This window comes from Hesperophylax consimilis, chromosome 23, assembly GCF_061612785.1.
Source record: "Hesperophylax consimilis isolate HC1 chromosome 23, BYU_Hcon_1.0, whole genome shotgun sequence".
Classification (NCBI taxonomy): domain Eukaryota; kingdom Metazoa; phylum Arthropoda; class Insecta; order Trichoptera; family Limnephilidae; genus Hesperophylax; species Hesperophylax consimilis.
This window is the reverse complement of record NC_142858.1, coordinates 22,147,748-22,171,114: the sequence shown is the minus strand read 5'-3', so window position 1 is coordinate 22,171,114 and position 23,367 is coordinate 22,147,748. Positions and strand designations below refer to the sequence as shown.

Genomic DNA, 23,367 nt, shown 5'->3' with positions numbered 1-23,367 from the left:
TACGATGAGTGCGTTGGGTAATTAATCAACGCTTGTAACAATATATTAATGAAAAGCGATCAATGTTGGAAATGCGGTTGCCAGGAGCTCCGAGTAAACAATTAGTGTGATTTAATGGATCCTAAAATACGAATACGGACAGAATGTAATAAATACTAACCTGCGAATGTAATTCTTTATTGCATCTTACCTGTAATTCTTCAAAGTAGAACTAGATCACTTGTGCGGTAAATTCGTTAGTATAACATTAATTCACAGCACCGAAAAGATCACTTTTTTCCATAAATAAATCGATGGCCCTAATGTATCCTCAGTCGGAGCAATGTTCCGGGTTGAAATGTCCGCGACAATTGAACACACAGCCAGGGCGTCACGCTCACGAGTACGTCGCAGCGGGTTGGAATGTGTACCCGAATGCAAGTCGGCGGCAGGGAGGGATAGGGGTCGACTAGCGAGTCTCCGTACACGCGGCCAGCTACAGGGTTTAGATCAATATTGGCAGGCGGGGCCCCTCCCCCTCCCCCGCGTGCGCAAGCCCTCCTGCTCACATCTTACCGCCATCTTTCTATTTACACGGCGCGACCCCGGCCCGCCTCCCGCACCCGCTCCCGGTCTCTGGGGCTCGGTCGCTCCGGGCCAGGCCTCACCGGCACCGGCCGGCAGGGCCCCCAACCAACCAACTGACCGACACAACCAATCAACCAGCCAATCAACCAGCCAACCAACCAACCAACCTGGGGAATCGTCATATTGATTCCTATCAAAGACCCGCTTATTATATGACAACTAACTGGGAAGGTTATGGACAGACGTCAATGTAAACAAAAACAAAAGTCTGCTTTCAAACACTGACGTTGATAATAACTAGTATTAAGAATACGCATTTTCGGAATGGGGGTAAAACCCGCTATTAACCAGATAATGCTCAGGACAAATTGAAATGGGATGGAGATTCTACGATGCAGGCAAGTGTAAGTGAGACAGAGCGCTGAGTTTTGCTGAATGGAACATTTGCTTCCATTCAAATTTGTATGGAAGGCACTTTTAGTTTTCTTCTTTATTCTATGTTGCTATATATATATTTATAAATTATTGTTGACAACAATTATTATTTTAACCGACGCCTAACTTGAATGAATTGCAGACGAGTTATTTCTTTCTAGCCAACAATTTTGTTAAATGAATTTTTTTTATTAAATTTGCTAAAAAAAATCACCAAAATGGCAGTTATCTATTTTGAATATAGTCTATGTTATGCATTTGTGTTCAAGTCACAACAAATGCGTAGGTACCTATATTAAGATTAAGTTTTGTACATAATAATTAATCAGATGATCCAACACGCAATGGCTCATTTTCAAATTAACACCATTAAAAATATTACAACGCTATTCCCAAAAAATAACATCGACATTTTAAGGTAAGGCAGGTAATTATGTACGTATAATTACACTATTCTCGACGATAAAGTGGCACAAACCGACCTACGTATGTCGAAAGGTTAACATAATAATAGTAAGTACTTCAACAAAATAAAGGTAGGCACGAGAAAGTTTTTTCATTTTTACGGTGTAGGTGTTGTGTTTTATTTTATATGAATTTATGTTATTTCACAATTTATTCATCTAAAATAATAATACAATATACTTGCGGAACGCGCCAGAGTGGAAGATACGACTACCATTCAGAATTGAAACGTTGCTTGTGATGGCTTGGTGACCGCGTTTGGTGACCTGATCTGAACAGCCAGGTAATTTTCCACCTTCTTCTTTCCTCTCCCCACTACCTTCAGCCTCACAACATACATACCCCAATTGGGGATGTCATATTCTCACTGGATCCTGACGGTTGCGAGCAGTCGGGACTCTTGAGCAATATTTTATTTTTATATTTAAAAAAATTAACATAGATGATTGACTAACTAAATAACCAACACGCCGTTTTTGCTCAGGGGTAGGCCACTGCCAAACAACTCGGTCTTGGCACACACACCTTGCCTCATTCACATTCACACATCGTCTCATACACACCTTCTGTTGTTCTGATTCTTGACATGGCCCTACCGCAATATTTGGTTCAACTGATCGTTCCATGTCATCCTCGGGCGTCCCTGACTACTTCTACCATTCACATTTACATCGTATATTCTCCTTTCTTCTTTAATTCACTCTTCAAGTCCAGAGCCATCTACGCGTCTTTTTCTTAATCTTTCTTATTCCACGGTTTTACCACTCTAACAATATCGAATTATATAATTCAAATTTCTTGGGTGTCACCGAAAGGGTTGCTTAGATATACTTAATTTTCCTTTGAGTAAATATATTTCCCTTACAATTTATATATTTTTGCTAAATGTATGTATATAATATTTCTCCATTGTGTGAGAGCATTTCTTCAGGGTAGGTATGTCTACTAAATCTTGTAACAAGGGGGAGAAAGGGGGGCTAGTGACACCAGGGGATGTGACGCGTGATGATGACGTAAACATCTCAAGATGTTATAAGATTTAGTAGACATACCTACCCTGAAGAAAGCACGATAGTATTTTAAACTAGTAGATTTTAAACTTGATCCAAGACTTGGTATCTGTTTTATATTTCAAAAAAATTGTGTTCAGTCTAATGGCTAGTGGGAGAGCATTGTATAGCCTTGTTGCAAAATATCTAAAATTTCTCTGGCCAAAAGTTGTTTTAGCGAAGGGGATTAGTGGGAGATTGTGTCCTTTGGTTCTAGTATCACGAGCAGTTTGGACATTGTCAAAAGCAGTTTTGTGTTTGAAGAGGTATGCTCACATCAATGGGTATGCTAGTATGTTTTTGGTATAAAGTTGCCTAATGTCCATAACACAGATTTTCGTAAAGTTTGAGGATAATCTTTATAATAAGTTTCTGAGCTTTGGAGATTGGATCAATGGTGGCAGCGTTTGCTCCTCCCCATGCTATGATACCATACTCTATTAAATAATGACAAAGTGCATAGTAAATTGTTTTGAGCTGGTTTAGGTTGAGAAAGTTGCGAATTGATGAATTTTCTGAGTTTTTTTGCTGTAGTGGTTATATGTTGACGGCCGGCATAGTCCAGTGGTAACGCATTGGACTGCCATTCCGAAGGTCGCGGGTTCGAACCCGGCGTGCGCAAATAAATTTTATTTGATTAATTTGTGTTATTTCACAATTAATTAATTAAAATAATATATAGTATATTTGCGGCACGTTCCAGAGTGGAAGATACTACCAGTATCGCCCTGGTGTAAGACCACCATTCAGAATTGAAACGTTGCTCCAAATGGCTTTAGCCGTGTTTAGTGACTAGATCTGAATAGCCAGGTACTTCCCCACCTTCCTCTTTTCCTTCCCCACTTACCTTCAGCCTCACAACATCCCCCAATTGGGGATGCCATAGTCTCACTGGCTCCAGACGGGAGCAGTTGGGACTCTTGTGAGGTATTCACTATTAAAAAAATGTTGTTTCTACTTTAAATTGCTGTCAAAAATAATACCCAAGTATTTAATTTTAGTTACCTGTTCTAAATAAGGGCAATCACATGTTATCGCATTTGTCAGGGGGCAAGCACATATTTTAATTTGATTTTCTGGGGTTCTTAAGGAAGGATTAATACTAAATTCAATGTATTTATTATTGTTATGCCCCTGTTTGCTTTTAAGTATACATCATTCCAATTTCTAGATTTGAAGAGGAGAATCGTATCATCAGCGAAACTTACAATTTTGGCATCTATTTGAAGATTACACAATTCATTTATGTGTATTAAAAACAAGGTAGGACCCAAAACGCTTCCTTGAGGCACGCCGTAGCTAATTGGTGATTGATTGCTGTTGCAGTTATTGATTTTCACATTTGAAAGGTCCCCGTTAAATGCCGATTCTGAGGACATTCGGACAGTATTTGAACAACTCTTCAAATTTAACAGTTAATTTTCAATTTAAAGGCTTTGAACAAATTGTGATCAGCAGAAGAGGACAACTATCGTGGTGTCACAGTCAGTTTATTACAATTTGATAGTAAGCTGAAACGCACCTAGAATCGGCTTTTAACGGGGAACTTTCAAAAGCCAAAAAAGGTTCTGAATGGCCATTTGATGACATGTTACATTTCAATTTCGGTGAAACAACTGGCCCTTAGTAGAGTAAAATTCAAATCTGTGGATATATTTTTTAAGTAAATGTAGAGTTTAACAAACTTAATAAATGTACATCACAATAGCAAGCATATCCCATGAATAGCTGTAAAAATAAGACTTTTTATAATGTTTAGTAGAATACCTTCGAAAGAAAACCCAGCAAAAATGTAACATCTCAAAACAAAATGTGCATTTTTTTTTACATTAACACCACACAGGGGGCCCCAAAGAAAATAATTCCCTCTTCCCTCGGGATGCTGTGGGAAGGTTTTTCGGAGAGGAATGAGGTGAATGTAGGTCTTCAAGAGACCCATGTTGTACTAGGGAAGAAATACAGAGGCCGGCAAAACGTTCCACAACCGAGATACTGAACTCAAGAACGAGTCGTAGAAACGTATACAATATTGAAAGCGCGTTTGGCGTATTTGCTAACTAAGCACTGGTGCCGAAGGGATCAATGACGCTAGTTTCTCACAGAATCTTCCATTGAAATACCGGTAGAACAAGGACGGCATTCCCACCCGACGCCTCTCCAGACCAGAGGGGCGCCGTTATGATTTGTACAGGGTCAGCAGTTATGTACTATTAAAGTATCCGCCTACCCTTACTTATACATTAACAAACAAAATTAGGTATTTTTGTGTGAAGTCTACCAAACTTTCATACCACGCAATTATAAAGACCTATAGGTAAACAGAAAACATTATAAGTCGACTATTTAAATGAAGTACACAGCATGATTCATGTTGACTGAGCGTCAGCGAAGTCCTGTTTTATCTCGACCATTCGGCATTTCAACTGTCTGAAAATTTGTTTGTGTGGTCAGCTGCATCCACTATATTTTACATTGAATAGGTGTCCAATTTTTCCTATGGTTTAATAAAGATTATTTTTTCTTCCTTTGGACTTTCTCATTCGCATTTTTGCAATGGCACCTACCTGCCTAAAAAAAGTTTGAAAAAAGAATTGTCACTTTACTGACATTTCTTTGTACAAATTGAATAATTTCTTAATTGAAAAAAAAAAGTTTTTTAAAATATGTTTCAAAATTAAGTATTTAAATACCTACTTACAAAACTTATTGTTTAAGAGGAAATTTTGGTTTAGATTTCTGAAATGAGAGAAAATTAGAAACATAATTTATGACGCAAGGTCTACTGTTCACAAAACTGCTAGTATAACCATATTGAAGAAGCAAAATTTCAAATCCATTCAACTACAGCAATCTAGTTACGTTATGCTGATTGATCCTATATGAAATGAAAAATCCATAAAAATATAATGTTACGTTTGCATTGCGAAAGGAATCAAGTGAATTGAATCAAAGTGTGATGCCATATTTTAATCCGTGTTGACAGACAACAAGCAGTGTGACCCACAAACATTGTTTGTCCGGTCAGCTACATTGCTTGCTGAAAGGGACGTTCCGTAGTAACACTAACCAATATAACTTAAAATGGGTTGGCGATGAATCGTCTGCTTTTACGTGAATATTGAAGTCGTACAAATACTTTACGTGTTTAAAGAACATAATTTTATAATGTAAACGAACCAGTATGATATTTACATATTGAAACCATATGTATGAACAGAATTCAGAACGAAACTGAAACTCATTTCTTTGGAAAATTATGTCATAATAATAAAAATGAAACAATTAAGCCGGGAATACATGCCCGATGTTTCAATCCGATGGTCGATTCAGACCTTCCGATAGTCGGTTCAGACTATCGGAAGGCCTTTCCGCCATACATCTATTCAAACAGTTTATAGACTAGCGATAATAATAATAATAATAAGTGTTTTATTATCTTTTTTTTGTGTAACAAATAGATATAATGTTATCCTCACTGGGATCTCCCGTGCTGAGGATTTCATTTACATATTATGTATAATTTAATTATAAGAAAATTAATATTACATCAAAGTTACAAAAAAAATTAATTATGAACAAATATCATGCAATATATACGATGAGTCGTTCATGAACGAGCCGCACAATTGAGCTAGCTCTTTTTGATGAGCCGTATTTTATATCGATGATTTCTGACCAATTACGTGACTGCTTTGATATCGATTAATTCTGACCAATGATGTGATGGCTATGGTTTGGAATCGATTCCTAGTTCGATGACGTTTCAAAACGATTGTCTCGGACTGTGTGGTAATTTTAGACAGAATCGATTTGTCCATGACAATGAATCGAAATATGTCGATGGTCAAAAAGATCGAGTAAATCATCGATTGTGCGTATCGCTCACTCAGAGAAGTTAACAGCATCTGACAGTCCGACATCTGGTCTTGGACTTATGTACATAGCTACGACTGCTAACATCCTAGCATCTTATTTTACACGCGGTACAAGCGGCATACCAGTACCAAGAGTCGTATGATCATTCATACTCTTACGGTGGGAGCCTTATTGGGCGAACACAGTATTCTCAATGCTTATGCAGTCGAATTGGATCGACTCTTGGAGCGACGATCTGATTGTATGAAGGCGCGCGGTGCCTACTTTCGCGTAGAACTGAACAGTTTACAAATGAATATTGACACCCAACTACTTATCACTGCATTACAAAAGTATGAATGCATATATAATAATATTACTATTCAATTTACAAATGAACAATTTATTCGTAAACGAGTTCTGCTGTGTAATTAATTATTACGCGTGACAGCTATTTCGTCTTCTGATAGCATTATCAAACTTGATAATGTCTTCAGAAGGCGAAACAAATATTTATTTATAAGTTTAATAATAATATTATTGAATAGGTACCTATACAAAAGAAAAACTTTAAAATAAAGTAGAGTTCAACAAAATAGAGTTGATAACAATAAAAAGTATCAATGCCTATATAAGGCTAAAGGAGTACCATGATAGAGAAATAAAGGACTTGGCCTGGGAGGAGGTCTGTAAATAAATAAATAAATTACGCTATGGATTATATTTTGTTCCGATTGTTGTGATTCGCTGGCCAAATCGGAAACGACTGACAACAAAAAATCGGCCATGTATTTGGTTCGTCCGATCCGATAGTAACGTCAATCGGAGAGCAAATTCAAATTAGAATGCTACCCAAGCAGCAGTTTATCTTATGTTTAATTGGATATTTTATTTTATTCTATTTCTTCTCTTTGTTATTCATATTTATACAAAATATATTAGTAGGCTTAGGCACCAGTTAAAAGTACATATACCTATTGTTTCATTATTATTTTAATACTATACTTATCAAACAACTTATCAAAATGTTAATACTCATCCTAATTTGACTGTCCTAAAACGGGAATCCTCCTAGTTTGGCAGTCAAAACATTTTTTAAATAATGTATATAAATGTTTAATCTTTTACTAAATAAAAAATAAATAAAAAAATCGGACATTCTACCGTTCACTGCACGCTACATCCATAAATTCCAGTTTACACGTCTTATATAATTTAATTAAGTAAATAAATTATTATTTTCTCATACCAGGCCAAATTACTGATATTGTATAGACCAATGTAATAGGTATAAGCCATAATTTAATATACCTTATCACTTGTATCATAATACACCGTGTATGTCTTGATAACCAAATAAACCGATTTAAAAAATTCTAATAGTTTTTTTTTGCAAATAAAATTCAACTTTTTGTGATGATCTTCAATAACAATTTGAGTAAACACCGGCAAATCAGAGATCACCGGTAGTATCAAACTGGTTTGGAACTGGCATTCCCCTCTTACCCATTAGTAGCCTAATGGTACTTCTTGCGTAGCGAGATAATCTTCGAATATTGTCATTGTAATTTGATTAAATAAAGGTAGTTAAGTTTCTTTCGGTAAAATTAGGTTGTGATTTTTAAAATGGAGTCAAAAATAAAACAAAGGGAGTTTTACATAATCTTTATACATACTTTGAATTTGAAAAAAGAAAAAAATGTATATCGGCTATGTTTCTAGACCAGCTTGTCGGCAAATCAACTGGCATTTCTACAGTATCTTGTCTGAGAATTATTTAATAGTAAATATCGTTTTAATATTAAATTTAAGTATGTAGAATCACCGATAGAGACAAAACAATTATGTAACATAATTGTTTGAGAAATCTGTTTGAAAAAGTAAATCTGATTTCAGAGAGAATAATATAACTTGGTAACTACCCTTAAAATTACTCCGTACCATGTTTGACAACCCCACGATAATGCCGAAGGAGATACCGAGAAATCTTTTATCAACAAAACGGAAATTATTATAAAACGTTAGTAGGAATCTATTCCTCGCTTTGTAACAAATATTGAACACGGCTTTGTGTAATAATTAATTCAGAGAAGATTTTTTTAATAAATCGGTTGTTTTCGCAGTATCCAATTAGTTAGGCGCCTGAAAGTTAACGAGAGAGAGAAAGGGAGAGAGAGAAAGAGAGACTACACAAATATTATGTTGTTGTTTACAATTATGTTGTTTATGTTGTTTACAACAACATAATTGGTTGGTAGTCCTAAAGGTCTGCGGATAAGTGGAATTGGCTGCGGACAGCGGACACGGTTTAGTTCCAAGCACCCGTGCAGTATGCTCGGAAATCTCACTGTGTCCGTTGCAGGTGACTGCAGCGAGCCGTTAAATGTAGTAAAAAAGCGATCTATTCCATTACGTGAGCTCAGACCCAATTTTTTTTTAAATTTAAAAAAAAAAGTAAAATATGTTTGCAGAAATGAGATTGATACCCTCCGTGGTAGAGGTTCTCGACTAGCAAGCCGGAGGTCGCGGGTCCGAATTCCGGCGAATGCAAGTACATTTTATTAATTTGTGTTATTTCACAATTTTCTCATTAAAAATAATATATTTCTGGCACGCTCCAGAGAGGAAGATACTCTCAGTATCGCACTGGTGTAAGACCACCATTCAGAATTGAAACGTTGCTTGAAATGGCTTTGGCCATGTTTGTTGACCAGATCACCACCTTCTTCTTCCCCATCTCCATCCGCTCCTCGCTACCTTCAGCCTAGCAACGTACACCAATTGGGGTTGCCATAGTCTCACTGGGAACAGTTAGAACTCTTATGCGGTTCCACATTAAAAAAAAGATATCTCACTATTCAAACGTCTTTATAGGCCTAGTAAATTTATTATGCCAAGAAATTGTGGATAAATAATTTACCAACATGTGTTCGTTCTAGGAGCAGCATTTTAGTTTTTGTTAAAACCTACAATAATTCTTTGACGATTTAAAACATTTCAAGTTGACAAGATCGATTGCTTTGACTACGATGCACGTCCACCGGGTGTATAAAAAAATCCACTCACAAGGCAACTTGGACAGTTCGCCAACTTTTCATAATTAATCCAATCAAATATTTATCATAAAATTACCACCTACCCGACTAGTACGGAACACCATTCGCAACCCTGAAACTATGATCGATTGAGATGGCTCACTGTCGGCGGTATACCGCAACGAAAGGAAGAAACGGATTACGCCAACCAGTTCTTGAATAAGCACCAGATTTATCAAATACAAAAGGCGCGCGTAATAAATCAGTTTTGCGTGTGCCTACATTTGAAGCTTTAATATTACGGCACATAAAACCCGTTAATTTCTTTCGTACCCTTTCATTACCAGATATTTTCTAGTAAAAAATATAAATAACTTTGTCAACGATTTTGATATTTTCATTTTGTGCCTAACCTCTGTTACGTGGTTTGATACCGTCACCAATGCCACATCACGAAACTATTTCCCGACTTAATAGGTTATTCGCGTGCGCGAAAAGTCATTCGGTGTCTCCGTCAAAGGAAGAAAAACTGCACAATCTCCCGCCACTCATTAGATGGGTAACAAATGAGGGAACACGTGGATTCGGAAGCGGCAATCACCGGCGAGGCTGACCGACTGTGACTCTAGCTTGTTCGATATCTCATTTTGATGAAGAAGAGTGCAAAAAAACAGCTGCCATGATGCAATAACAACAGGATGCAGACCGCACTCGCAATACCTGGGGGAAATAACTTCAAAACAAACCTATACATAATGTCATTACGCTTGAATGAATAAGGGTCGAAACACATTATTAAAACCCGACGCGACCCGATGAAACGCGATGCGTGTTGAGTCGAATCAAATGTATTGTTTTCTTATGACCAGAAACACACTATGAACATCCGACATGGCGTCGCGTCGGATGTTCATAGTGTGTTTCTGGTCATAAGAAAACAATACATTTGATTCGACTCAACACGCATCGCGTTTCATCGGGTCGCGTCGGGTTTTAATAATGTGTTTCGACCTTAATAGTTCATTGAAGAATAATATAATACAAACAGATCTAAACGAAACATGAAACAGAACAAGAGACAGAAAATAAAAAGATAACAGTTTCAACTGGGAATCGAACCCAGGAACTCTGTCTTACAGGGACAACGTCTTAATCCACTCGACCATTTGGGACCTAATTATTATACGTCATTTTTCGAGCTCATACTTCAAATTTCGGATTAATAATATTATCTTGCAACTAGTTTTTCATATTTTTTGAAAGCTGTATTTTTGAATGATCACAAAGTTATATAGATAGTGTCTCGGATAAACATATCCCATTTTTATTTATATGGGATACCTATTGACTTTTTTGAACTGAAGTCTAAATGGACCTAATTATTAAACGTCATATTTAAAAAGGGTTATTATAAAATGTATTCATGTATAATAGTTGTTTCAATAAAAATTGAATAATAGTCTATTGGCGTGTACAGATGTTTTATCATTGCAGTATTATGCAGATGTAATTTAAAAGAAATACCTACATATCAAACGCTATTTCGGGTGACGTGTTTCACATTAACGCCGGTGAGCGTTAGGCCACTAATGGCTAATATATGCACACTAATTTAACCAATCAAAAGTGAAACAGGTTTATCCCGACATTTGATAAGTAGATATGCGGCATGCCGCATTATCGAGCGGCTGTGGCACGTAAACACGGTCGGCTGAAAATGAGATTGCGGTTTGCATTGTCAACATTAACATGCGACACACACCATAATATAACAATATAAAACTCGTAATTATTCATGCAAGAACTGTGAAATGTCGCAATGGCAAGACTGGATTTAAAGTAACGTTGATTGCGATGTCGCGTTCTGCTGCTCCGGTAAGCCGAACAACCGACCATTGCAGCCGAGGAGTGGCTAACGGTGACCGGTGGCGGTGGCCGGTAGCGGTGGCTGGTAGCGTTGGTCGGTAGCAGTGACCAGTGGCGGTGGCCGGTGGCGGTGAACTCGGGGAAGTGACTCAGGCCCAGGAGGAGGGGAGAACAGTATGCATGTGAAAGTGGAAGTAGTGTTATACCCACACAACACTTGGATGAACCCAGGGTGATGGGGAGGTTATATTATTGTATGGATGGTGAAACGGTGATGGCTAGTGTAATAATATATGTACATGTCTTAAATATATAACAATCAGTGGCGTAAGTAAAAAGTACTTCGACCCCACATTCAAGTACGGACAGAGGGGATTCCATTATACAAATTTTAATTTAACCTATCGAATCGCTTTTCGGCAGTAGAACTGGGTGGAGTCGCGAGTGACTTAGGTAAAATAACATGTGGAGTGCCCCAGGGATCAATTGTTGGACCGTTGCTGTTCCTAATCTGTGTTAATGACGTAACAAAGTGGGGTATTAAAGGAAATCTACAGCTTTATGCGGACGACACCGAATTTTTTTTATAACAAACCGAATCTAGCGGAGCTTGAAACGGAAATGAATGTTGATGTTTCCCATCTCACAAGATGTCTGAGAAACAAACTGACTCTTAATGTAAAAAAACGCATTACATACTTTTGGGCAACAAGAAAAATTGCAACCTCACTATCAAAATTAGTGACAACTGTCTCGAAAAGAAAATATTTGGGCCTGATTGTAGATTCCCAGCTATCATGGGATATCCACATAAATCATGTGAAGGAGTAAATTACCCCCATAACTGGTGTTCTATATAGGCTTCAAGTGTACTATGCCATGGTACATTCACACCTATCCTATCTCTGATGAATCTGGGGCTATGCCTCAAAGACACTGATAGCTGACGTGCAGGTGATCCAAAACCGAGCTCTATGAATTGTTCTTGGTCTTCCATGGGATACATGTCAAGGACACCTATTCAATTCCGGGATCCTTCCAATTACAGTCCTTACCAAACATAAACTCATGACCACCATCCTACAAATTACCCAACAATCAACCCACACTAACATCAAGCTAATTTACAATTTTATTTCTTTTGAAAACATTGCTTTTGAATTTGTAACACTTTTCTTAACAAATTTCCCGTACCTTGGGTACACGACCTGAGGTAAGCATTTCTCATTATATTTGTATTTTGTTTCTGCTGAAAAGGGCAGGATTGAATAGAAATGATAAAAAACATTTAAAATCAGTGACGCAAGTTGCCCGTAACATTTGGTCGCCCAACGTGAATGGGTAAGAATTAATTTGTTGAAGAGGGTTGTTACAAATTTTTGGTTCATTTTGTTGTGGCTTCTTTGAGGGAGCAAGCCATTTTATATAACAGAAAAGTTAGGCTAAATTGTGAGAAACCAATAAGTGTATTTTTGTCAGAAGATCCAAATCTGAGTTCCGATGGTTCGCTGTCAAATGGTAATAGTGCACATGCAAAAATGTTGGTAAATAATACATATATTTTGAAGGAGGACAAATGTCGTGGTTTAAAACTGGGTTCAAGAGAATTTTTTTTTTTTTTAAATATATTCAATACACCATTGCAAGCATTTGAATAGTTTGATTAGTGATTAGTTATTATTGATAGAATTATAGTACTTTTATTATTTTTAAAATATTATTTAAAAAACCTTTTCTCAAATTTATTTATAAAGTAAATTTTTCAAGTTACAAATAATCTCAGAATGTTGAAAATACACCCATTTCACTATGATGAGCCCGATAAGGTTGGGAACCTCTGGGTAATACGAACGCATCTATATAAACCCTTTTCATCGATTCGTCTAAAACACGTCTCTCGAAGACTGTTGTCATTTTATCATGGAATAAACTCTTATTATTATTATTATATTATTACTAAGGTATACTGCAGAGTCTCAACCGCCCATGGCCATAGAACTACAGCATTCCCAAGTGGAGGAAAGGAAAATTGAGAAGTATTCGGTTATTCCGATCTGTTGACCGAACTGGTAGCTGATCGATAAAAGTTAATTTGTAACAGGCTTCAAAGAAGCTAGGGAAAAGAGGAATATAATAATGACCTGGAGACTATGAATGAAAAAAGATCCAGAGCGCCAAACCATTGCTGAAAAAGTGCATTTACCAAGTGCAACAAGAATACACAGTGACTGGCGAATGAAGACGACGGGAAAACAGAGCAAGTGAACTAAGGCATGATAGAGCTTTTACTACAGCCAACGTTGGGAATCGCAATGTTCTGGTACGAGCTACAAGAAAACGTTTATTTACCATGTGCAACAACAATACACAGCGACTGGCGAATGAAGACGACGGGAAAACAGAGCAAGTGAACCAAGGCATGATAGAGCTTTTACTATAGCCAAAGTTGGGAACCGCGAAGTTCTGTTACGAGCCACAAGAAAAAAGCTGTCCCACAAAAATTCTGTTGTTGAGAGAATAGATACCGAGAAAATACCATCATTTTTGGTTCAAAGGGAGTCGGGGATGCGAAATTTTACTTTTTGTTAACAGTGCATAAAGATGGTCATCAAATATTGGTAGATATATAAACAATCCTCGCAAGTCGTAAACGAGTGTTTATATTGACCATTTTTTAAATTTGTCATTTACGTAAATAATTGCATACTTTCACCTCGCCGAAATTTTCGTAAATTAACTATTTACATCGAGCGAAGAGAAATGTCGAAGATATTAATTGATAAAGGATGTAATTAAATCTAAAATAGTCAGGTAAGCATAAGGGGGATTTTGAGATCCAATGGAGAACGTAGTTTGGTTTCAACGGTTAGTTAACCATAATTTCATAAATAATGTTACTCAAAATACTATTTGGAAATAGGTTCTTGGCGTATAATAAGCACCATGCTGATTGTGGGGAACATTATAAAAAAACAAACTGCGATTGTTGACATTTTAAAATATGATGATGACAGTTTGGTTTTTGGTTTTGCAAACGTGTTCCTCTATTGAAATCGTAGACAAACTATGTAATTTTAGCGATATCTATGCTTACGAATTATGAGCTAAGCTCGTCATAACGATCAAGTGAGGATAAAGAGCACTGGTATACCGGCCCTATGAGAGTAATCGCAATTAGTGATATTATTTTGATGTGAAAAATCTTATGGCGTCTTACGACTCTTGCGTAGCAAGACGGGACGACGCTCTTGCACGGAACGACGCTTCATTCCGCCAGTCTCATGACTCGTTGGCACTTTCCGCCCAGCCGCCAAAACTCTGTGCAATATACTCGCTTCTATTCTAACGAAAATTGGTAATGGATCTATTCTAAATGAATTTTAATGTGTAATATATTTATTTGGGTATATTTTAATAAAAATAAAATATTTTTTTATCATCAAAAATATAAAGACTTGTTTACTTTCGTTTTCACTTCCTTCAATAAAAATCAATTTCGTTGTTTCACATCTGCCATGCGTCCGTGACGGCTATCGGTGTCCGGAAACTCGTAGTACAAGCGGGAAACTGGAGAATCTACACCACATGGGGAACCCAAAAAAACATAAAGTTTTTTGATTTGAGCATTTTCAAAAAAAAAAAAACCAAAAAAAAATATTTTTCGGCTATTTTAGGGTTAAAGTTTTTTCTGGTGTTTAGGGTTGAATAACAGATGTTTTAACCCTGCAGAGCAGAAATATTTTATGATTACACCGGGTTAAATGAAGGGTGATTTCAAAATAATGCTTCAAATCCGAGTTTCTTCATTTGTTTTACCATCAAATAGTTTTATTTAGTTGGGTACTTTGATCTTCAGTAATAATTTATAAGAATTTGATTAAAAAAAAAAAAAAAAAAAAAAAAATCAACTTCAAACTCGATTTACTCGATAACGAAAGCTCAAATAAAAAAAAAATATACTACAAAATCGACTCCAAATGTGATGTAGATTCACCAGTTTCCCGCTTGTACTACGAGTTTCCGGACACCCTGTATATATATATTTTTTTATAAGTTCCCTACAATTCGAATACAGACATAAAACATCGTGTAAGTAGATAATATTACCATTTCTAGAGACGTTTTGTTGTTGTATTTCCACTAACAGACAAGTGAAAAATTACTTATCCTACCTGACATGTTCATTTCATTGTTCAGCTTTAGAAATATCTGCCATTGCGTATTACACATTTTTGTTTTCCTTCAATGCAAGGAAATCGTCCAGTTTAAGCCAAATTTTCTTAGAAAAACCCAATATTTGGAGTTTACCGCTACATGTGACGTCTAATCCCCCGGAAATGATAAAACGGTTTGACGTGTTCCAATAAATATTTACAACGAAAAATTATATTCTTTTAAATATGTATTATATTTTAACTATGCTAATATCTAGAGCGTCAATATGAATAACACTGACGGTTCTGTGAACTGGAGGGCTACTCTGTATCTTACGGTTAATAAACCAGCAAGTTCTTGGTTTACCCTTTCCTTGTCGGTTCTGTCAACTGAGTGGACATCGTCTCTAATTATTCAAATATATCTGTAAATATACTAAACACAGAGTTCATATTTTAGGTATTCCTCCGCAAAAAATATATGTATCGGATGAAATAATTACAGGGTAAAAATATTTACCGAGTGTACCGCACCGGAGCATGAAGATTTTTTCAACACCGGGTTTGTGACCTGGCACGATGGCACTGGTGGCACGGACATTTTGAAAGATACAGACGAGGCCCCCAGTAGACCTCGCGTCTAAAAAAGTATGTTTCTAATTTTCCTTATTTAATACATCAAAACCAAAAAGTATGATGTATTAAATTAATTATTAATTTGTTCTTAAATACCTACCTACTTAATTCTTGGCCAATTGGTCCAAAAAATGTTGAAAAAATGCGAATAAGAAAGTCCAAATAAACTCGACGATTTCACATCGAAAAAGAGTCTTAACTGAACCACTAAAAAGGCCACTGTCTTGAAGCGGAACATACAAACAAATTTACGGAACGTACAGACAGTCGAAACGTAAAACGGTCGATTTAAAACAGGACGTCGCACAGTGGGCTGAAAATCGCCTTTCATAGACATAGAGACTTGAATTTTCAAGGGTATTTTTTTTGGCTAGAAATGGATTCTGCTGATCATTACTATGCTATAAAATTTCGTACGAAGCAATTGCGTGTACAAATGAAGGAGTTATCATTTTTTTAAGAAAAATTTGTATGGCACTGACATTAAAAATGAGGCTATCTCTGGAATCATAAGGTTGGCCATTCTATCCTTACACACAGATATACTACTATTTATTTGTATTTTTTTGACATACTTCGTATTGTGGCGCAACATGCGATTTTTTTTTTAAATCCTCAAGTTGAAAACTAACTTTTTTATGTTGATGATTCATTTTAATGCTTAAACGCTTTACATATGAGTATGCTTTGTCTAGTTTACAATATTTTATTTACACTGCAAGCCTAAAAGCATTTAAGCATTAAAATGAATCAACAACATTAAAAAGTGTTTTTTTCAACTTTGAGGATTTAAAAAAAAAAATCGCAAGTAGCGCCACAATGCGAAGTATGTCAAAAAAATACAAATAAATAGTAGTATATCTGTGTGTAAGGATAGAATGGTCAACCTTATGATTCCAGATATAGCCTCATTTTTAATGTCAGTGCCATACAATTTTTTCTTTAAAAAATGATAACTCCTTCATTTGTACACGCAAATACTTCGTACGAAATTGTATAGCATAGTAATGATCAGCAGAATCCATTTCTAGACAAAAAAATACCCTTGAAAATTCAAGTCTCTATGTCTATGAAAGGCGATTTTCAGCCCACTGTGCGTCGCTACGCTACGATAATCATGTTTGGAGTGCCCGCAATAAAACAAAAACGGGTAAGGTATTCAAATGTGAATAATAATGAGTGCATGAATGTATTATTCAAAGTCGCTTGGCGCTAAGGATCGACGCCATGAGCGACGAAACACGGATTTGTTAATGTGTAATAATTACACAAAAAGGTTAAGATATTATTATTTTTGTTAACTAACTAACCATCACTCCGTTTCCCCACAGGTGTAGGCAGAGAAGACGGACCGCCAAACAACTCGGTCTTGGCACACACTCATTGCCTTATTCACATTCACACATCGTATCAAAGATACTCTTATATTATCCTGACTCTTGACACGGCCCGACTCCAATATCTTTTTTTAAAGAGAAACATGAAAATTTTCTAATACCACCACAGTAAGCGGAAAATGTTGCTTGTGTTGTGATGGAGGGTTCCATGATAACTCCTCAAAATGACAATTCAACACACCTAGTTAGGAAAAGTGATGAAACAAAAACTAGGTTAAATAGTTACGTATGTAACCTATTTAACCTAGTTTGTTTTTCAATACTTCATAACATTATAGCACATTTTATAGGTGTGTTGAATTGTCATTTGATGGAGGACTTAGCCAGCCTTGGAATTGAACAAACTACGCCTGGGTGGGACCCAAACGCGATGTCAACTTAGCCACTGACCGATCTGATTCACTTGATCGTGCCATGTCTTTCTCGGGCGTCCCGGACTTCTTCTTCCAGTCACATTCGTTTTCTTACATTCGTTTCTTCGTTCACTCGCTCTACATGCCCAAACCATCTAGGCGTCCCATTTCTTAATCTTATTCGTTACGCTTACATCAGCCTTGCATTCTTTGCGGATCTCCCAAATCTTTCACACGATCATACATAGTTTTACCACACATACACCTCATCATAAGTCTACTTTCATTCTTCCTCTGTCAGTTCTATTTCTCCATTGAACATGTTCCATGGGTAGGTACCAGCACTCCACTGTGGACTGCTAGCTTCGCTTCTTCGGACAGTTTTTTGTTAGCGCCAACCGCGTTTAGTCCTCCATCAATTCGTTAACAAAGAAAAACCTATTTGGCCTATGTGTTAACACCACCAAACAAGAGTACCAACTACACGATGTAAGTTGGACAATCCGACTATGTCATCCCCAATTGTGGCAGGTGAATTTAATGGGGAGGGGGGTGGGGAGATTAGACGTTTCGATTCTAAAATGTAGTCTTTCACCGGGCGATCACCCTTCAAGGCAACGGAATGAGATAGATCGGAGATACATATGTAGAATCAACAATCTACAAAGTTTTCAAGAATATAGAAATTAAAAGTAATTTTTCGTGTAAATGTCCGCAAACTAGTGGCACAAACGGGAAACTGATGAATCTAAATCACGAAGAGAACCCAAATAAATCCTTTTAGTTTTGACATGTGCGCACATATACAGGGTGTACGGGGTTAAAGTGTGCTAACTTCGGGGGGCGATTCTACAAGATTTTAGGAGTAAAATAAAATAATAAACTTTTTTTAAGCTCTTTTAACGACACGTAAACCAAATATTATTCAAAATGTGGTTTTGGGGGACACTTTGTCTTTTTTACATGCCTTGAAATTTGCTGACAACATACAAAACTTCATACGCAAATATAAGAAAAAAAACTTTTATCGCCAATGATACAAAATGACAACTTCATTACCTATAGACGGACTGTCACTTAAAATTTGTTTCGTAAGTCACTTATTTATCTATTCATCGTTATTAGCCCGAAATAGTTTCTGGGTTCGGGACTATTGCGTTAAGAATGTCCACAATTGTCAAAACACAAATAGGTATCTTTTTATTAGAGGTGTGTTTAAAACAAGCATATGTAAATAAAAAATCTCGCAAACGTAAACCGTATTATCATGTTTAAATAAACATACCAATTAACACTAAACTAATGCGGAGGACGGCCTTGAATTTCTAGAGAAAGCTTCTGTTTTTCTGGTGCGTAACTAGAATTTTATTTTACACAGGAGGTCATTAATCTGATCTTTATGAGGTTTATGCTTGGAAATCACTGAAAAGATATAAACAGATAAAAAAGATTTGTTGCGGGCGAGTATTGTATGCCCGAAGTAAGGTAAATTTTCCCTAGCTTCGGGTGAAATGGATCAAACTTAAAAACCAAAAAAATTATAACTCTTCTTTGAAAGTATCTTAAAGTAACGGGACTCCATAGAAGATCAAGTAAATCTGGCTTCCAAGAAACTGGACATGTTGTTGGGCTAGCAGAATCTTCAACAGTGACCAGCGATAAACCTACTTCCGTCTGACTGACATCATGTATTCATGAGACCGATTGTCATCTGTAATGCAGACGTAGTGTAGGCAAGCCGAGTCTTTTATACCGTTATTTCAATGGAGCGTGCTAGAAGGAGCTAGCACACTGACGAATTAGGACATCAATGAGCTAGCAGCATTTGTGCACAATTGCACGTACGCGAAACTCGACTGACAATAGCGGAACACCCGTTCATACTTGATGTCGGCTTCGTGAGAACGGGTCGTACGTGACATCATCGATGATTGTCCTAAAACCTTCCTTCTCACACGCCTAGTATGAAAACGAAAGAAGACAGAAGACACTAGAATGATGACGTCGGGTACAACCCTCTCTTTGTGACTACTTGACTATCTTTACACCGCACAGAAAGGGACGCTCTTTTCGCATCACTTTCATTAGATGACTGTCTGCACGGAAAAAAATGAGTATTGCTGATTCATTAAAAATCTCTTCAAATTATTCATAATCCGGGTAAAAACGGGATTATAGGCCGTTTCCAGATAAACTTTTAGTAAACCCCTAATATATCGGAACAAGTATTCTTGCATTTGCTTTTATAATATTATATAGTGACGAAATTACGAAAATATTATGATTTTTATGAACACTGAAAGTTTTATCGGGAAACGGCATGCAATCCCGTTTTTAACCGGATTACGAATAATTTGAAGAGATTCTTAATAAATTAGCAATATCATAAAATGAATCAAAAGATCTATATATGTATACATATTTTAATTGCCTTTCCTTAAATATCGGTACAGGTCACACTTCTAGGGAAAATCTGTTCAGTGGTGAAAATGTTTTTCCGAAGAATACATTTTCGAGCCGAAGATAATTAGAACAGAATTTAAAAAATATATATTTATCTGCTCATAATATATTTCAGTGAGGCTGTTCCGAGCGTCAAAAATCATTTGTCTGCTTTTTATATTGTACAGCTTTCGTAGTTGTTAACTACTCGTGTTATTTAATCAAAAACCACTGAACAGAAATAAATAGAAGTAATAAGATTTAGATTTGCATTAAATACTTCGCGATCCCAGGCCTTAGACAAATTAATCATCTGTTCTTGAAAGATTTTCCAATTTGGGAGCCGGGTATAGGTATACACATACATAGTGACATTGGATTCGTTCTTCATAATGCGTGATAGTTTACTAACGGAATCGCAATACGAAGAACGTATGAAGCTCGCCCCCCTTTGCAGTATTCCAGAATATAGCCCCATTATTTACCAGAATGACACAGAAAAATATGTTTATTTTTCGAACTAATCACTGGAATTATACTTAATCCACTAATATTAACTTCCCTAAGTCCCTAAGAAGAATATTTGTTATTTTTTTAATGATACATTGATGTTTATAAGAAAAGGTTTTTTATGCATAGCACAAATTCTTCCTTCCTACAAAAATAAAGCTGGTTGTTTACAGGTGAAAAAATATAATAAGCAGTAATTGTTGATTGAAGTACTAGTACATATTGAACACAAAATAGTAAAATTGCCCATACGACCTTTTATACTTACATTTACCTCAAATTTGTGATCTTCTCAGTAATATATTGGTACATAACCGTTTTGTGAAATAAAGCGCAGTCCCGGGAACCATTATTTATTGGATAACCAAAACCACTGCCATAGGTCACCCCAAGCAGCGCGCTACGTTTGGTTACTTAGCAGGGGTGCCCGGATTCAGTAGGTGAGGTTTTTGCAGGTCTTGGGGGGCGGTCGCGTCTGCCTACAAGCTGCATGGCGAGCCGGATAGGGAGAAGCCGACTGAAGAGGAATCTTTGACCTCTCCAGCCGAACTTCTACTGGACACACCCAGATTATTACCCACCTTTTGTATAATTTTCTACCCAGATCTTAATTTCCTTAAAAATACCCTCTCCACAGCATCCCCAAAGATGACATATGCCCCGAGGGAAATTATTTTCCTCCTGTGTAATGTGAAAATAAAATTTTCGATATTCGTAAAAGTTATAAGTAGTATTTAAAATTTATCCGAAGTTAACTAAAATTATCTTACATCTGGCACACAGACACGCCCTCAACACATTTCTATAGACTTGTCTCTTCAGTGCAAATAACAATGTTATTTTTCCATTGTATCTGTTTCGTAACCAAGGCGCGTAAGAATTTAAAGCAACTCTTTGCTCGTTAAATCCAACAATTATTATTGCTTTTCAAAAGAACGCAGGTTAATATCGAAAGTACAAATTTTATTGGCCGGTCTTCGTATAGGCGATTCATTATACAGACTTGGGTAGGATTATTATTTCTGATTTCCTGGAACACACCCAGAATTCATTCAACCGTAGACTTTAATTATTGTACTCATTGGTTTCACAGGAATGTTTTCTTAGGTACCTACCAACCTAAAAGACGCTGTGCGAAATTATAAATACATATAGACATAACTACTCGTTCAGGTTTTCATATGTGAACGCCGCACAAAAGTTCCAACCGCCCGGAACCTACAGTATTCCCATTTGGGTTTTTAAGGAGGGGGGGAAGGATATGAACAAGAGGAAAGATTGAAAGTACCTGGCTATTCAAGGCTGGTCGTCAAATATAACCAATGCTATTACAAGGGACTGGCGACATTGATCGCTTCGGCACCAGTGCATAGTCGGAAAACACGCCAAACGTGCACCCATAGACATATGAATATTAGTAGACCTGCCCTAAGTGATTAAAAGCGTATTATTCCCCACTCCCCATACCGGTTCCATTGGAGCCGGCTGGGCTCGCGTATGGCCTCCCGTGAATTTAGAAAACGTGACGTCATCATTCTTGTGCGAACTAGCGTCGAGGCATCATCGGTTTATTTTACGAAATAACACGGCAAAATGGTGGCTTGCGCTATGAAAACTTGTAAAAATAGAAGTGAAAAAGAGAATAAACCCAATTGTCGTATTACATTCCATAGGTAAGCAGTAAATTATGAACATTTGTAAAAGTGTCGTAACTAAATAAGGAAACAAAATATTCGACTCTGAAAATAGAAGAATTTTTTTTTGCCTAATTTGGAGTTAGCAAATTTGTTCATAACGTGGCGAGCAATTTGCATCAAAATGGTGATATTATAATGCGAGATGCCTGTATACTGTCAGATTGATTTATTGACGAATCACAGTTAGCTTTCCCCTCTGCGTTCCGCAACAGATGGTTTAACCCCTCGCCTTTAGGTTCTCGTCTATTAATATTCATATGTCTGTGCGTGCACCCAACATTTGTGGACGGTTAAAATTCGTCACATGAGAACGGGCCTTTTCTTAGACTCATGGATCAATTCAACGCCCTTCCTCTTCTCAAAAAGACCCTTCACACAGCATGTAAAGACAATACAGTCCCCTCAAGGAAATTATTTTCCTATTTATTATATTTTTATAAGCATCATTTCGTTTCTAAACGGTGGTCTTTGACCATAGCGATACTGAGAGTATCAACCACCTTTTTGTGGGTTTTTTTCCTCCGCTGCTCATCTCACTAGGTAATTCCTGTGTCGAGATGAGCAGTTTACTTTACAACTAAAGAAAAACTTTACAAAAATAAGCTAAAAGTTGTCTAAAAGTTCAGAGTTAGTAATTTAAAATTATTGTTTGATTTTGTCCAAGTTTAATAATTAATTATTGTATGGCTATCGTCTAACATAAATACTTATTAGACTAGACTAGTTTGTTTACTATAGGTAGTTATTAGTTTTAAGATCTTTTTTTATTTCTAATGCCTTTACTTAAAGTACCTCCAGCGTACACTGAAGAATTGTTACACGACAAAGAACCAAAAATCGCTGAACTTATTTAAGAATTTTAAGTTTTTTTTTTTAATTTCGTCTTCGGCCGAATCTAGAATAGAA

At 36.6% G+C, this 23,367-nt stretch overlaps 2 protein-coding genes across 5 annotated transcripts in view; both read right to left on the bottom strand.

The window, feature by feature from the left end:
* Nca (neurocalcin homolog) overlaps window positions 1–23,367 on the bottom strand; it is a 71,848-nt gene that overhangs the window by 33,224 nt on the left and 15,257 nt on the right. The gene's annotated exons all lie outside the window — the stretch shown is intronic.
* Window positions 1–23,367, bottom strand: part of LOC149412461 (neuronal calcium sensor 2) — a 58,999-nt gene that overhangs the window by 23,588 nt on the left and 12,044 nt on the right. Inside the window, exon 1 of one of the 2 annotated variants that reach the window (XM_089645922.1) lies at window positions 191–444. The exons of the other annotated variant lie outside the window; for it this stretch is intronic. The gene's annotated coding sequence lies outside the window, so the exon portion shown is untranslated. Of the gene's footprint in view, window positions 1–190; window positions 445–23,367 lie in introns of those variants that run through there. 2 annotated transcript variants of the gene reach the window in all.